Genomic DNA, 17,513 nt, shown 5'->3' with positions numbered 1-17,513 from the left:
TATTGTTTTTGCATATTTCATTTTTTAAAAGTTACAAGACACTACAGTAAAAAGCAGTACAGTTGTAGAATATGCATAGAACAAAGGGTTAAATTTAACAGAAATTGTTAATATCTAAATCAGTGAGAAATAACAAATATTCATCTTATTGAAGTTTGCTAAGCATCTTCCGAAGAATATGCAAGGCTGGGACTGGTGGAATAGTGGAATCACTATTCTGAGAGAGAAAAACTGTTTTGAAGGTTTAGAATGAGGATGGGTATGATTCATATGTCTTGTGGAGACAAGCTAGTTTAGAGTGAGGTCAAAAGTTGAAGAACAGTAGAGAACAGCTTGAAAAGTAAAATAGAAAGAGGCTGAACCCTAGGTCTAGGTGGATCTTCACAGCATGGGATGCAGGCTTTATCTAACAGGTAATGAGGCTCCCAACCAAAGAGGCAGCTTGACAAACATGACATTCCGAAAATGAAGTGCTACATCATGATGATGATTTGCCTTGGGGGATGTTAAGGTTAAGAAGGCCTCGATTTTTTCGTTTGTGAATTTGCTATAGTGAGGACTTGAGTAAAAGCAAAAAAATGTGCATAAAGAGACAAGCTGTGCAGATGGAATCAGCACAATAGATTTGAGAGTGGCTTAGATAACAGAATTAAAACCCATGGTATCTATCATGGTTTCCACATTCACTGTCTACATTATGCTATTCCCAGTAACAGAGCTGGAGTAACTAGGAAAGGGATGGCTGAGAGAAAAATCAATCCAAGCCTAGCTTGATGAGATGTGATTGGAGGACCGAGAAGAACAAACACAATGGCAGATGCAATTACAGGTCAGAATGAATGTTCTATATAAATCTACTCTAGTATGGTGAAAGTATAAAAAGGCACAGAAAAATAATCATAGCACAAACAAGAAAATCACAAATGTTGTTAGCCATTTCTGTGAAGGCTTATCCCCCTCTCCTCATATCTTAAAAATTGCTTTCAAAGTGTTGGTTTCATGAAATATTACCCCAAATTAAAACTCTCAAGAGATTCAGAATCAAAGTTTCTTGCTGATCTTCTGCCTCCTTCCTCAACCCTCATTATCCCTTGAGGTAAGCCTTAAAAACTGAATTCTTCTTAGCCAACTTAGAACTTAGATTCCAGAATCTCCTTTTTCAAGAGCAAGACTGAAGGCGTAGTCAATGTTGCAATTTCTCTATCTTTCCAAGTAACTTCTAGCCAGCAGTTCTCCCATTCTGCCCTGTCCCATACCCAGGAAGAAGAAGTGTTATAAACAAAAAACCAGAAATTAAATAAATCAGTAAATCTTACTGGAAATCTTTAACAAATTCCCCCACTCTGTCAACTGCTATTAAAACATACTTTTCCTGTCAAATCACATTTCCCAATGGCTGCCCACAAATCTTTAAACATAAGCATCAAAATGCTTTACATATAATCCATCATTAGTTATAAGCAAAAATTTCTTATAGATCTCTTAACATTCTGCCTTTTTATAGTAGCGGTGTTGGTTATGGCCTTTTATTATAGGTGGAGAAGATATCACTCCATTTTCTTAACCTTCATAAGTGAATAGCCTGGAGTCCTAGGTTCTATCTGCATCTCCATCAGGACAACACTCCTTGGCATTTGAGGTCTTTCAATCCCTGTACTGTCTGAGTTTAAGTACTCCTTTGCCTCCAAAGTCCTATAAGGTCAACTTTAAAGTGATAAGCACCCTCAGTAGCTCAGACCTTTCATACACCCTCCCTTTAGAGTTTTCATATCATGAGTATGCAGTTGGAAATCATTTTGAAATAGTTTGATTTTTAACAGCAAATGTGACTGATATTCAATGATATGTAGTGAAGTGCTAGCATGCTTCTACTTGGCAGCTTTGTGGACAGAGTTCTACTAAGATAATCACACAGCTTCAAAACATATCTGGTAATGTTACTTGCTTCATAGTGTTTTGGGGTTTTTTTTGTGTGTGTATGTGTGTGTGTGTTAGAGAGGGAGGGAGGGAGAGAAAGGGGGAGGGAGAGAGATGGAGAGAAAGAGCTTTTGCGAGGGAGAGAGAGAGAGCTTGTAATATTTCTAGAGGACTTAAAGCAACTGCTTTCTCTTTTAAAATGTTGACAATGTCAAATATTATGCACACACACAATCTTCTGAATTTTACTTTAAATGAGGTATTAAACCATCTTATTTTTGTACTGAATCATTCAAAACCTTACAGATGTTAGCTTTATTTAAAAAATAGTATGCAAATAGTTTCCCATATAAATTATTGTTTAACTCTAGACTTTCTCTTTCAAGAATTTATCTTAACTATTAAAAATAAAGGGGCTATATAATAAGAAAAATGATTATTTGATTACCTCTGTATACCCACAAAAATGCCCCTAAATACCTAATATTATGATCAAAAACTATGATTGGAATCCCAAACTAGTCATGCTTTGATGAAAATCTGACTAGTTCAAAAATAGTTCATGTGAATACTATGGTTTAAGAAAATAAAAAAAAAATGATTAAAGGTATGTGGCTAGTCAAACCAAAAATTTTCTTAGCCTAGTAACAACTGTGGAAACCTTGTTTAATTTACATAGCTAATTGTAGGATTAATTCGAGGAGGCTAAATAGAAAATTAGATTAAAGAAATACTTTTAATAACATTCATGATAGGTTGAAAGTACTTTCTAGGAAAAAATGTAGGGAAACCAGTGAGAGAAGTTTAGGTTTATAAAGTCCACTTATAAATGCTGTGAGGAATCAGATCTGGTGTGAGACTCATCAGATGGTTAAAGTGAATTTCATTCAACTTTCAGAGAACCTGCTTTGGGTTGGAAAGCATAAATGTTGTCAATCACACTAAGACTTTCCTAAATTCTAATGGTGAAAGTCTCTAGTTCTGGCTTGTCTTGTTTTGTGTTAGTACGTACATCAATAAAGAGGCTAGGGGTGCTTTTGGTGAAGGCACTGTTCTTTGTGTTTAAAAAACCGCGTAGTTTTGAGTTTAAATAGCTAAGAAACATGCTTAGAAAGAATAACAAGATGATTGTATGTTTTCTTGTGACCCCACAGTCTTCATATGATCTTTAATATGACAGGGGGCATTGGATAGAATAGAAGTACTTGCTCCTGTAATGGACAGGTTAGATGCTGACTCTGCACAGGTGTTTAATAGGGCTTGGTGGGGACTTAGAAGATGAGGTGGAACAGTAAGTCACTGCTTCCATCCAATCATCACTTATTGTGAATCTATGTCAGTCTGAGTCTGAGAAATGCTCAGCCCAGTGGTCATCTGAATACCATTCCACCTGGATGAGCAGTTACTCATGGAAGGTCTAGCATGGGATCTTTGGTCAATTATTTCCAGAAGCTTCCTTGTTGGCCTATGCTTTTAAGAACAGGTAACAAACTTCCTTAAATATAAATGGGAAAAAAATTAAACCTATACAACTCTAAGGGGAATCTCAAAGTAATTAAATGTAAATGTATTAGTATTAATATAGATTATGTCCACAAAACATGAAGCACAAAGGTATTTTCAGTTATACTTCCCTAACGATGGTATAATTTTACTAGGGTAGCCTGGGTTTTACTCAACTCCACCAGTCTGAGACACATAAAATCAGAGTCTAAAACCCTTACCTATCTTCTTAACTCCATCAGGACATCCCCTTTACCCTGACTCACAAACATCCCATCTTCAATTATGATTGTCATGCAAAGGACACATGTATTTCCTCATGTAGATACGTCTCTTGGCCGCCATGCTTGCTGCCTCTACCAGAGTCTCAGAGTCAGCCTGTGATTTGCTTACTAACATCAAGGTCAATGTTGCTTTCTGAGTCATTGCCTTTCTATGAGCTCATAACACTTGCTTCTCTGACCTCGATTGTTCTTTCTCCTCTATAACCCAGGGAGTATCCACAGTCATACTTTATATCAAGAAACACGTTCACTGTGCCTCTCACCATCTGTCTAAATTCTGGTGCCTGTGATCTCACACAGTGAGCAAGCAAGCACTTAAAGATTCCTATCATACAATCATGTGAACTCATCGTGGGATCACTTTGATTTTGCTTAAGTAAATTCATAATCCATACTTCTCCACTTTCCATTTTTCTGAAATTTGTCAATCAGTATTGTAAAATGAATGAGAAAATCAAAGCAAATGATATGAAATCATAGCTTTCCTCGGCCAAGTTAAAAATATTTTAGTCAAAATATTATGTTTATATTAGCAAGGAAGACTTAAAAAACGGACCTGAAACATGTATTCAGGGGTATTATACACTGATATGCACTTGACAATAAGTATGAGATGGATAAAATGAAGTTTACTTTGCAGTACAGTTATATCTATGGTGTCCTTCTCTCTCTTCTCTGTTCCCATGAAGATTTTTGTAGTTCTTCATGAGAGGAAGTAAACCTTACTAATAGGTGCAAACAAAGCACAATGAAAAATAAGAGTGCCAGACTCACAGCTGGATTCCAGGATTTACAAGAAGAAAACAAACAGTGCTCCAAGATGAGCCATACTAGCAGGAAGCTATGAGGCCTCAAGACTACTGAAAAAAATCTCCTAACAATGACACTTCTATGCTAAAGGTGAGTTGGGAACGTAAAATCAGACACATAGCAAATACTTGTATGATCCTGCCACAGAAACCTAACACTGCAAAACAGAGCATCCTCTAGATAGAATAGTGCCAGCATTTGAGAAATATTGCATGGCCTGAACCAAAGTGAATCCAGATGTACGATGTTCCATCAATTCAATAATCAGAAGAAATGGACATGTATCTCTGTGGACCTGTCTTCTTATGTTCATGAGATATTTTAAATTTGATTTCACATACATTTGTAGAAGACAAGAAGAAACCCAACAGCTACCCTCTTAAAACTCAATCAGTGTCTGAGTATACAAAGGATGACTTATTTTGTTAAATCTGGAGAGTACAGTACCTGACAGGTAACATCCTGCAAGATGGAGTTACAATGGCTAAGTGTCAGAGAACTAGTCTCATTAGAGGAGTGCATACAGAATCAAGGACTGTATATGGAAACGCTGCAATACAGCTTCTGTATTCTCAAAATCATGATGATATATGCAATTTAGAAGCCATTTTAATAGCTCTTATGTACAGATAGACAGACTGATAGACATAAACAAGTGATAATAAGAAATCATTATTGCTAAGAGAAAGCATATTACTTCCATTTAAAAAAAAGACACGGTAGCTAAATTATTTCTTATTCCACTCCACCTACTCTTTGAGGAGAAGTCTGGATGAGCCTGACATCATTTTCCAAGACATAATGCAATGGAAAAGCAACATGGAGGTCCCTGTGAGTTGTAAGTTCCTACAAAGGTGAGCATTTCATAATTGCAAACACTTCACAGAGCTTAATGTAGGGCTTGGATATCAGGAAGTTTTATTGATTTGCTCTGTAAAGTCCCTGGATTTGCTAAGTCTAAATGATTAATCACCCAATTGAGGTCCATCACTTAACAAGGTAATTAATGGACATTTACTTCTTAGCATAACCATGACTAAAAACTCAGTGAACACTATTTTTAAAAAAGATTAATTCATTGTATTTTCAAATGGTTTTAAAGTTTTTATTATATACATTTTTTATTTAAGAAAATTTTTTATTCATTTTACATACCAACCACAGATCCCTCTCTCATTCTTTCTCTCACTTTCATGAGTTCCTATGAGCCTGATTCAGTTGTCTTTGTAGATTTCTCCATCATGATCTTGACTCCCCTTGCTCATATAATCCTTCTTCCCTCTTTTCAATTGGACCCTCAGAGCTCAACCTGGTGCTTGGCTATGGATCTCTGTATCTGCTTCCATCAGTTACTGGATGAAGGCTCTATGATGACAGTTAGGATATCCATCTTTCAAACCCACTCATCCCCCAGGACCTCACTGCTAGGAGATGTCTTTCTGTACTCTGTGAATATGTGTAGCTATGATTAATTATAAAGAAGCTGCTCTGGCCTACAGCAAGTCAGGTTATTGCCAGGCAGGAAATCCAGGAGAGAGACAGGAAGAGGAAGGGAGGAGTCAGGAGTCACCAGACAGACACAGAGGAAGCAAGATGTCAAGGCAGAACTGAGAAACGGTACCAAGTCACGTGGCTAAATATAGATAAGAATCATGGGTTAATTTAAGTGTAAGAACTAGTCAGTAATGAGCCTGAGCTAATGGTGGAGCAGTTATAAATAATATTAAGACTCTGTGTGATTATTTTATGAAAGGATGTGGAACTGTGGGTGAGAGATTTGTCCCAACTGCCAGCCATGTGGGACACTGGAAATCTTCCAACTATACCTCACTAACTCCCTGAGACACAGACTCCACCAACTCCAATTAAATCAAGAAGTGAGTGACTGTTCTCCCAGTCGGTCAGCCCAGTCTATTATATACATTTTATTTTTCTAGAGAAATACATGTTAATTGCAACAACTTTTACATATTTCCCCTTCCCTTCCTCCAAACCCTCCATGTACCCCCTGCCCTGTTCTCTTTCAAATGTATGGCCTCTTTTTCTTTAATTGTTGTTACATATCTGTTGTTCAAATGTTAAATGTTCTTATAATAAAAAACTCAGAGCCAGATATTGGGGTAAAAACTGAAAGATGAGAGAAGCAGAGCAAGCCACAGTCAACCTCACCTCACCAACTCCTCAGCAGATCCTGTTTCCCTGAATCCTCAGACTGATAGTCTCTGAGTTCTCACCCCTGAAGTTCTCAGTTGAACTGCTGCTTGGTTCCTGTCTCCTCAAGCTTTACATACCTTTCTCTGTCCTACAATCACTTCCTGGGATTAAAGGCATGTGTGCTTCCAAGTACTGGGATTAGAAGTATGTTCCACCACTGCCTGGTTCTGTCTCAAGTGTGGCCTTGAACTCACAGAGATCCAGACAGATCTCTGCCTTCCCAGTGATAGGATTAAGGGTGTATACTGCCACTGTCTAGCCTCTATGTCTAATCTAGTGGCTGGCTCTGTCCTCTGATCCTCAGGCAAGCTTTATTAGGGTATAGGGTACACAATATATCACCACACATATCTTTAGGTATTTGTGTGTGTGTGTGTGTGTGTGTGTGTGTGTGTGTGTGTGTGTGTGTGTGTGTGTGTGTGTGCATGTGTATTCCTAAATACATAAATACAAATTGTTCAGTGCATATATTATTATTTTTATGTATATGTTCTTCGGGGCTAATCATTCGTATTGGGTAAAAATTTGCTGCATTCCAATCTGTTCTCCTTAGTCACTTGCTGTTCTTAACCTAGGGTTGGGGCCTCTGGAGCTGTCTCCTTTTCATGCTAATATGTCTAGTGTTGTCCTTGTTCAGGTTATGTTCAGGCAGCTACATTGGTGAGACGTTGTGGGCATGGCTTCAGACTTCTCTCGACATAATCTCACAGAAAATTCCCTGTTGCACTGGCTCTCACAACAGCTCTTCTCCTTTTTTCCAGGGATCCCTGAGTGGCAGTTGCATTGCTGATCAGTTGGCCTGTGCTTCACAGCTCTGCATTTTGATGGGTTTATGATTTTCTATAATGGTCTCCATGTGTTGCAAAGAGACATTTCCTTAGCATGGGGTCAGAACATATATCCAGGTGGACTCTAGAGAATCACAACAATTTTTTCAAGTATCTAGAAAACATATTTTAAAATTCCTCTAGGGTTCACAAGCTCTACGTCAAGTGATAACATTACTCAACTATTGAACTTTCTCTTTACATCTCAAACTAGTGTGTTTATCAAATATTTTCCCATCTTTGAGCACCTTTTAGGATAAGACTTTAGATAACAAGCTATAACAATATGAATAATTAAGTATTTCCATATATTTTATCACATTTTCTTACAAAATCTGTATCAGTTTCCCTGCAACAATAATTATATAAAAAGTCAACTAAGAAATGTTAATTCAGATATTTGTTAGTTTTAATAATTAAACTATACCTAAATCATAGAACATCTGGTTGATTTTAAAGATTTATTTTTAATTTTTATTATTTCAATTATATAAATACATGACTGTGGGAGATGGTGTGCTTATGAGGGCCAGTAGCCAAGCCAGCCAGAACAGGTCCTGTGACCCTCTGGAACTAGTGCTGCAGGTAGTTGTGAGATGCTTGACACGGATGCTGGGATGGTAAACTGGTCTTTGGCAGGAGCAGAGTCCTCTCCTGGGACTTGCCCAGGCAGGGGTATCATGTAGATACTGAAGCAGAAGAAGGCAATGTGCTTTTCTTTTCTACATTGTTAAAATTTTCCACTGATTTCCTTTTGAACTTCCCTTAAAGTGTCTATGATCCATAGACTTTATGAAAATATATTCAATTCCAATGTATTTTTGCAACTGTATTCTTTTTGTTATTTAAGCTTATGCTATCTTAGAGGATCTTGTTTTGATGATGCCCAGATGTCCATAGGTGTAGTGCAGCCTTAACTGTAAGCAGTCTTATGTGATTTCTTTATAAAGTTTCTATTGTAAAGCCAAACATGGGATTTTTTGAGAACAATGAACTTACAGGACAAAATATGTCATTGTTCTGTAATTTAGTGAGTGAAAAGAAAATGATTGCTATTGTTAGGCCAGAGGCTTGACTGTAGCTTAAAAACAAAACAAAACAAAAAAACACATTTTGTTTTGCTAAGATTGAAAACTAAACTTCAACAAAAATTAGTTTATTTTAAATCATAGACTTCCATTAAGTCAAAAGAACATAGGAGCTCTTTTGAAACATTAAAGTAATTTTCATCTAATCAGAGAGCAAAATGTTCTTGAGCTTTTCTATTCCTAATACACTGAGTAATTATCCAACAGCAAAGACAAGAATTGAGAGGAAAATGATCAAAAGAGTAGATCTAGTATCAAAGCCACTGTCTGGCCGGAGCTGAGGTTTTCTCAAGCCCTCTCAGTGCAACAAGTATTTATCTTGTGCTTGATTGTTTCAATGGTCCCAAACTGCAATTCAATTCATATAAGACTCCTGCTCCTGAGACACCCATAGTCTAGTGAGGGTGTCTATTATAAACACCCTGGAAAGGCAGCAGGGTGTGGCGAAGGCGAATCTAATGGAACAGCTAGTTTCGTAGGCCAGGAACAACTTGTGCAGCCTGAGAAACTGGCTAGTGCTTTCTGTGATATATAGCATTCTCTGTAAATCTTCATGGAGCTTATTACAACAAAGTTAGCTTGAACTTAGGTAAGGCTGAAAAAATAATAATAAATGAAAGACACATGAGAGCTAGGTGTCCAGGTAGAGAAGAGTCTTAAGAATCGATTGCTTCTGTCTCAGCCCTCCAGTGGCAAAGTTTGTAGGCAGGTTATAAAACATAATGGACACTGTTGAGACAAGAGGAACAGAAGGATATACCAGTTGAAACTTAATGTTCAGTTGTAAACTATACAACGTTATGGTGTTTATGTAGTTTGAGTCTTATGTATCCTGTAGTTCAGTGATGGAGTGCTTGCCTAGGTTATATGAGGCCCTAAATTCAGTTCCCAATACTTTATGGGGGATTCTTACATTCATCATAGTGGGCACTGCTCTTGAAGCTGATCAAGGAACCCAATTTCCTCTCTCTTTTTCCTTTCTGGCTAGGGCTATGAGATGAGTGATTTTACTTTACTAAGAACTCATGCTATGATGTGCTGCATGCTCAAAGTGATGAAACCAATCAATTATGGAAAGAAATCTTCCAAACTGTGGTGCAAATTAAAGCCGTACTCTTTATAAGCTGATTATCATGGCTATTTGGATATAGTGATGCAGAGATGATGAACACACTTGTTTTTAAGGTTACTCTCAGGGAATGTTCCAAACATAAAGAGAAGAAAGTATCTGAGTTTGAAGGTTAGGTATTGCAAGCTATACAGAAATAAGGACTGATGATAAATAGTTCTCAGACTCTAGTGAAGGGAAGGCTTATCTGAGAATTTTTTAATGGGATAATCTAAACTCAGATACTATGATCCACAGTGTTCAGAGCAAAACATGGGTACCTGGCCTCTAATTATTCATCAGAAAGGGATTTTATTGTCTCAGTGCTTACATTAAGAATCAGAATTTCCCAGATCATAGCTCCTAGAAAAAGAGAGCAAGAGAGTACAGAAAAGTCCATAAAAAATGTTTTCTTTAGAATCACAAAGTCAATGCAGAAGTGTTCCACATTTCTCCCCAGCTGTCGTTTCCCATTATAAATATCAGTTTCGATGAGGGGAACTCATTCTTGAGGCAGGAAGGCAAAATTGGTCAACTCAACTTGTGTCTTTTAAAATTATTTAAAAATATTATTGTTTGAATAAAGGGATCTCTTCTTTAACTACTAACAGCAGCACACAATGTGAAAATATATGTACTTCAAACCAGAATCCCAACTTTATGTCTAATATCATGAATGAAAGAAAAATAGAATAATCTTCAACCCTAAAGCACCATCTGACACTCAAACCAAGACAATTTGTACCTCGATTCTTTTTTTTCTACATGGAAATAAAATAATACACACCCCTAAAAAGGGCTTGTAAAAGGTACCAGCAAAGCAAATGTAAGATAAAAATACAGAAACTACAGTGAATGACAGTTCTGAAATGAACAAATCAGGGAACCATGAAAGAAGAGCAAATCCGGAAGCAGCATTTGCAATACAGAATTTAGGTAGAGCTGTTGTTTTCAAATTGAAAATGCCCATGAGTCTTATTCTCCAGCAAACAAGGACTTTTCAAAATGCACCCAACAGCTACTGCAATCTCTCCTATTTCAAAAACTCCGGAGAGAGGCAGGGCAGACCTCATAAGATGCGGGAGCCGAGAAAGGAGAGGGCCTTAGAAGAGATAAGGAATGCAAAACAAACCACACAATGACACAAAGCAGCACACAGTATCCTCATCAACATACAAACCACACAATTAACAAAGCAGCACACAGTATCCTCATCAACACACAAACCACACAATGAAACAAAGTAGCACACAGTATCCTCATCAACACACAAACCACACAATTAACAAAGCAGCACACAGTATCCTCATCAACACACAAACCACACAATTAACAAAGCAGCACACAGTATCCTCATCAGCACACAAACCACACAATGAAACAAAGTAGCACACAGTATCCTCATCAACACACAAATCGCACAATGAAACAAAGCAGCACACAATATCCTAATCAACACAAAAGATAAGGTGCATGGTTTGAAAATGCCTAATTTTCTCTATATTTTATTTAAAATAGGCAACTTATCCAAAACTTCCCCCCTCCCAATGGCTGATTTTCTTTAGCCATGGATCAAATGAGTTGGCTGGTAGCTGACTGATGCTTCTCAATCAAGGTAAACAGCCTAGGTCATAAAGAAGGGGATTTATTTCTCACACAAAGACAGATTCTCTCAATGGGATTCATAGTCAAAGGAATCATTTCATGTATACCTCATGAGACTTCTCCAGTCTGCCAGCAAAACATGTTCATAAAACACACTCAGAGAAAGAAGGGGTTTATGAAATTAAACTGGGTATTAGTAGATGTTGGCATGGACTCTGATGGGAGATGTCATGGTCTTACTGGATGTTACTTTTGCAGTGTGGACATTCATCTTACATCTCTTAATCCAACTCTGCAGAAGTTAAGTTATTCATGGTTCTTTTGGTGCCTCAGTAGATGAGATATGGATGTTAAGATTATCTTTCTGTAGACTTTGGGGACAGTGATGAGTGTCAAACATTCTGATAACCATGATTAGCTTCCTTTCTGCAGGAAGCAAGGCATAGACAAGATCTTCCCTATTCGTCCAGTTCTTGGTTTGCTTCTGATTAGTATGGTGGAGAGATGGTTTCCCTATTCTGAGAATGACCTGAAGATGACCTCATTGGTACATTTTCTTTATGACCAAAGGAACGAACTGGATGGAATGAAGATTCCCTCTCTAGAAGAGTGGTGAGACTCTCAGGAAAATGGTGGCAAATTGAAAACAGAAGCAGTTTCACCTGATTAATCAGAAATGAGAGCTTGTTCAAGCATAATATTTTACTAAGGTTTTTGACTATCCTAGCTGTTTTGGTGTTAGACCATTTTATTTTCAAAGTTTCTAACATTAGTCACTTTTGCGGGCAACTGCCTCTCAAGCATGCCACCTAAAATTTCAACCCATAACCCGACTCTTCTTCCCATGTTTTATTCTCATTTATATTTACTGATAATATAATTATTTATATATTTTTGCTAATACATCTACATATAGACTTTTACTCCACTAAAGTCCCATAAGGAGACCTTTGTAATCATACCAAGGTCAGAAATAATAGGAATGTTCTATAATGCTTGTCATAATTTATGAATAAATTCATGTCCTTCTAATGCTAGCCCTAATTTCTAAAGCTTTATGTGTGAACTAAAGGCAACATTGAAAAGTAGTGCAATTAAAACTCATTTAAATATCAGACTTTTCAGGATAGAACCATTCTCTTTCATATCAAGGCAACTATTCATGACAATGACCCGAAATGGTAATAAAAGACATCTGTGTCTAAACTCTACTCCAGATCTATCAGTTGAATCAGAATCCACTGCTTTGGGACTCATAAATACACATGATAATAGGCTTTTCCACACAAATCACAAATCAGCAGAAAACTGTCAAAAAATCTTTAACAAAATGTTCTTAATATTCTACCTGTGTATGATCCTAACAGAGAGCAAATGTTAGTTCAATGCAAGTATGTAATGTGTGCCAAATGAATCCCAATCTTACTGAGAACTTTAGACTCAGAAAGTAACGGCTAAAATAAGATCAACTTTTTTTCAATGTCAGGGATCAAACCCAGGGTCTTGTACATGCTAGACAAGTATTATACCACTGAACTACATCCCTCATCCTTAAAAAGTATTGGCATGGAGCAACAGATTATATGAAATACAGTTATTCAGATTTTATTTATAATTGATACTGAAACAAGTTTTTAAAAAACATAAAGTTTGTAAAAAGAAAAGGAAATTGGTCTAAAATGTTTATTTTGACTATACAGAAATGTGATGTTTTTTTAAAAAATCTTTAAAATTATACTAACTCAAGAGGATGGAAAGATGGCTTAGCAATTAAGTACATTGGCTACTTTTCCAGAAAAACCAGTTTTGATTTCCTGTACCTCCATAGCAGCTCACAACCATCTGTGACTTCAATTCCAGGGGATCTGATGCCCTTTTCCAATCTCTGTGGGACTGTTCTCATGTGGTTCAGGCAAAGCTCCCATAGACGTAAAATCAAATAATTATAGAAAGAATATATTAAATGAGAAGATACACAATAAAAGACATATTATTTTTACAAAATAATGTTTTAGAATTAACAACAATAAAAATAAGGAAAAGAGGGAAAAGAAGAAGGAAGATATTAAATATGACAAATGATGTATCGGTAGATGTTAGTTTTGTGTTTAAGATAGCACATCAGGACCAAGGCTCCCAGAGCAAAGCTATTTTTTTTTTAAATTTCCTCATTTGGGGTAATACTTGCACTTTCTCCCCCCCCCACACACACTTTTTTTATTCAGAAATTTCCTGTTCACTTTACATACAAACCACAGATTCCTACCCCCCAGCCTTCCCCTCAACGAACCCCCATCCCCACATTTTCCAAATCAAGGTGTCCCATGGAGAGTCAGCAGAACCTGGCACACTCAACTAAGGCATGTCCAAGCCCCCCCCCCCCCCTCCCTGCACCAAGGCTGTGTAAGGTGTCACACCCTAGGTACTGGAATCCAAAAAGCACACTCATGCACCAGGGATGGATCCTGATCCCCCTGTCTGGGGGCAGGACAGAATCAACAACATATGTATGACAGACAACACAGGGTGACTTTGTGTCTACATGAATGGGCCGAAGGTTGTTCATACTTACATATTAAGAACAATTATAATTTTATGATTAAGCAAACAAACACTTGCTAGCAAATGGTTTTTCTGAGTAAAAACAAAAATAACTGCTCAGCCGGTAAAAGACTGACTCGAAATCCTCAGACTTCCTGTATTCAATTTCACTTCTCTTTGAATCTCTCAAGATTTTCTACAGAGAAAAGCAGAGCCTGGAGGGTCAGGAGGACTTTAGAACAGTCAACTCTTTCTTACAATTAGGCATCTTCATTGGTCCTTAAGCCCAAAGGGAAAAATATTTCATTTTATCAGGACAGCATGTCTGGAAGACAGGAGAGACTATGCTCTTTACAGCATTCTGAAGAGAAAACCCTTTTCCCTAAAATGTCCCCCCAGCAGACAAGCCGCAGTCGCTCATTTCCACTGAAGGACAGGCCAGCATCCGCCTGAAGTACCAGGGTTTTAGATGTGGAGTTTATCAATTCAGTTTCACTCAGCACCATTCAGTACACAGATTACTATGTGGCAGGCGCTCCTCGAGTTTATGAGACACAAAACAATATAAAAGGCATTAACTTCTGCCCTTAAGCATTTTATAAAACAGTAGGGAAAATAAAATCTGCACACAGATAATTACACATAGAAGGTATTAAGAAAATCCCATGAACGATGTCTGTACTAGTGAAGTTTTCTGATGATCACGTTTTTTATTATTCAGGGACAGCTCAGTAACTTGGTTGGGGGACAGAGATGTTTGAAATAGATGAAAAAGTTGTAGGCCTCAGTTTTCTTGGAAGAAGTCAAGAACTTCTGATATAACTCAAAGGTATTAGAGTCAAAATATAGATCTTAATATGCACACATAAAGATGGCATAGACACAGCCAAGTCCATTTATTAATTTAGGGTAAAATAATCTCAGAAAATTGGGAAATTAAATATCTGTGTTACCTGCTTACCATAGTCTGCAGCATGAGGTAAGGTCGTGAGCAGACTCAATGAACAGTGAAACAAGTCACTGCTTTTTAAGAATATAATGAAAGGAATGCCAACTTGACGCTATTGAACAAAAGCCTCTGTCTAGAACAGCGTGGGTTGAAAGGCCGCAGATTCTTTGATGAAATACAAATTCACCAGTGAAAACACCTAGAGTACAATAATTAGGGCTTCTAGTGCTAGAAGTGTGCATGAGTGGAAAGTGCTTGCCTAGCACATAGGAGGTCCTGGGATTGATCTCCAGCACTGCAAAGGAGAAAAGATAAATATGTAGTTCTATTCACAATGCTTCACACAGTGCAGATCTTTTGATTCCTTTGTTCACGAGGCTTCATTTTTTTCTTCAAGATTGTTAATATTGTTTGGTAGATTGGACGTACCAGCAACTACTTGACCCTTTCCACATTTCCTTTGATATGAAAACAAATATTTAAAATCATAGACTATAGTAGTGTCACCATAGTATTTCCTAGATAAACATTTTGGTTTTTTAATCTCAAATCAGGACAAGTATATCCATTCACCCATGCCTGTTTGTTAGTTTTGGGTTTTTCTGAGACAGGATCTCACTTACTTCTGATTGGCCTTGAAAACACTGAGGATGTTTTTAGCCGAGGATGACCTTGAATTTTTGACATTTCTGTCTCTACATCCTCTGCACAATGCTGGAGATTGAATCCTGTGCTTCATGCATGCGAGGCAAACACTCTTATACCAAGTGAGCTACAACTCCATCCTCATCCACAGGTCCCCAGTATCAGCTCCTTTGACGTAACTCAAGAACCCAAATACACGTAAAATACAAGCTGCATAAAAACACTGTTGAATTATGTAGCGGACCGGAAACAAAAAAACCTACAGTGCCATTGTTTCCTTAGTTCTTCATAGATTTTTGCTTTCGCTCTGGTGTATAATTCAACATCATTTTTATGCAGCTTGTAATTTTAGAGAGTTTTGAAATAAAATTTTGTTTAGCTTTCAGAGAAATTTAGACTCATCCTTAAGTTACAGCTTACTACCTGATATTTAGTTAAATTATATTACTGTGGAAGACAGACTTATAAGAAGAACCTCAACTAAGTATTAATCTGTAGGGAGTTTGCAAGCGAAGGAAGTGTGTCAAAATTAACACAGGCTGCACATCTCAATTTCTTTCCTGTTTGATGAAACAAGGTAGACAACTGGAAGCAGTTTAAGGGAGAACAGGTTTATACGGGATCACAGTTCAAGAGTCCAGTCCCTTGGTGCAAAGAAGAAAAGGTAGCAGGAGCTTGAGGCAGATGATGATATCCCATTCAAAGTTAGCAAACCGACAGTGACTGTACTGCGAAGTCCCCTTTCTCCTCTGTGTTCACCTCCCTCAACTAGTCTGCAAGGTAATCTGAACAAGTATGCCCAGAGACCTGTCACCTAGGGGGTTCTGTTTCTCATCAAGTTCACAACTGAGATGAACTATCACAATATCCTATCCCCGTATAATAAAACAAAAATGTTTATCAGCTTTGCTATTCCATAGTTTCTGATGACATTTCATAAGAAACCAGAGAAGTATTATATTCTAATAGGATGAAGGTCCCTAACACATGTCTATTTCATGAAAGTACAGACAAATAAAAATGTTTGTTCCAGGACAATCAGTATACAATTCATAACAAAGGGTCATTTGTTTTCCCTTTGTCTTGAGTGGGAGGTAAGATCCCAAAATAGAAGTAGAATGAAATATAAAATAAAAAAAACATGAACATAGTGTTGACAGAGTTGTCAATAGAATACTCAGTATAATGTGTTTTATTGGCAAATAACAATACATTCTAGGGTAAATATATCCTATATTCTATGTGGGACCTAAGTATAAGCACATATACACACAAAATTATGTTGTTCAAATGAAATTAAAATTTAGCTGTTTTTAATTACCTGATTTTGTGTAAGTCAAAAAATATTATTAAGTAGGCAATTGAATCTAAGCTATTGGTAAATTAACCTGGCATGGTAAGTAGAAATGAAAATTTGGAAGATCTTAGATATAAGAATAGGAATTTTAAAAACAACTTCAAGAATGTCATGAATAATATTTCTGGTAGAAAAGAAGAGTATATTAATTAAATTGCACACCTGGAAATAAAAGACTAATTACATTCTTTTAAATACTTTCAAGTATCTGTGTGGTTGCTTCCTGAACATTTCTACTGAACTTTACCCCTTTGTGTTCTTTATCTGTAACAGGTGGGAACATGAACACCTTTTTTAACTCCAAGGCATATATGGTATCAATTTGTTGACTTGAATATCAATGGCAAGTACATTCACATCGAGTATATTTTAGTCCATATTCTTTAGACTTTTATTCTAGGCATTGATAACTAGTTTGCAGATTAAATACACTCTTCTTTTAATCACAGTCATTTTATATTAATATCAACTTTATGAATGGGTATACACAAATAGAAATAACAGGGATCAAATCATGCCACTCCCAGAAAGAACTGAGAAATACAAACCACTCTTTGAGACTCAGGAAATACAAGGCTAGCAGGAAGATTCCTAAATTGAAGAAGGGATGGTAAGGTGTATGTGCGGGTTGATATTGTCGACTAGGCATGATCTAGAATCACATC

This window comes from Peromyscus californicus, unplaced genomic scaffold, assembly GCF_007827085.1.
Source record: "Peromyscus californicus insignis strain IS unplaced genomic scaffold, ASM782708v3 Scaffold_16__1_contigs__length_79575227, whole genome shotgun sequence".
NCBI lineage: Eukaryota > Metazoa > Chordata > Mammalia > Rodentia > Cricetidae > Peromyscus > Peromyscus californicus.
Note: the sequence above shows the minus strand (reverse complement) of the source record.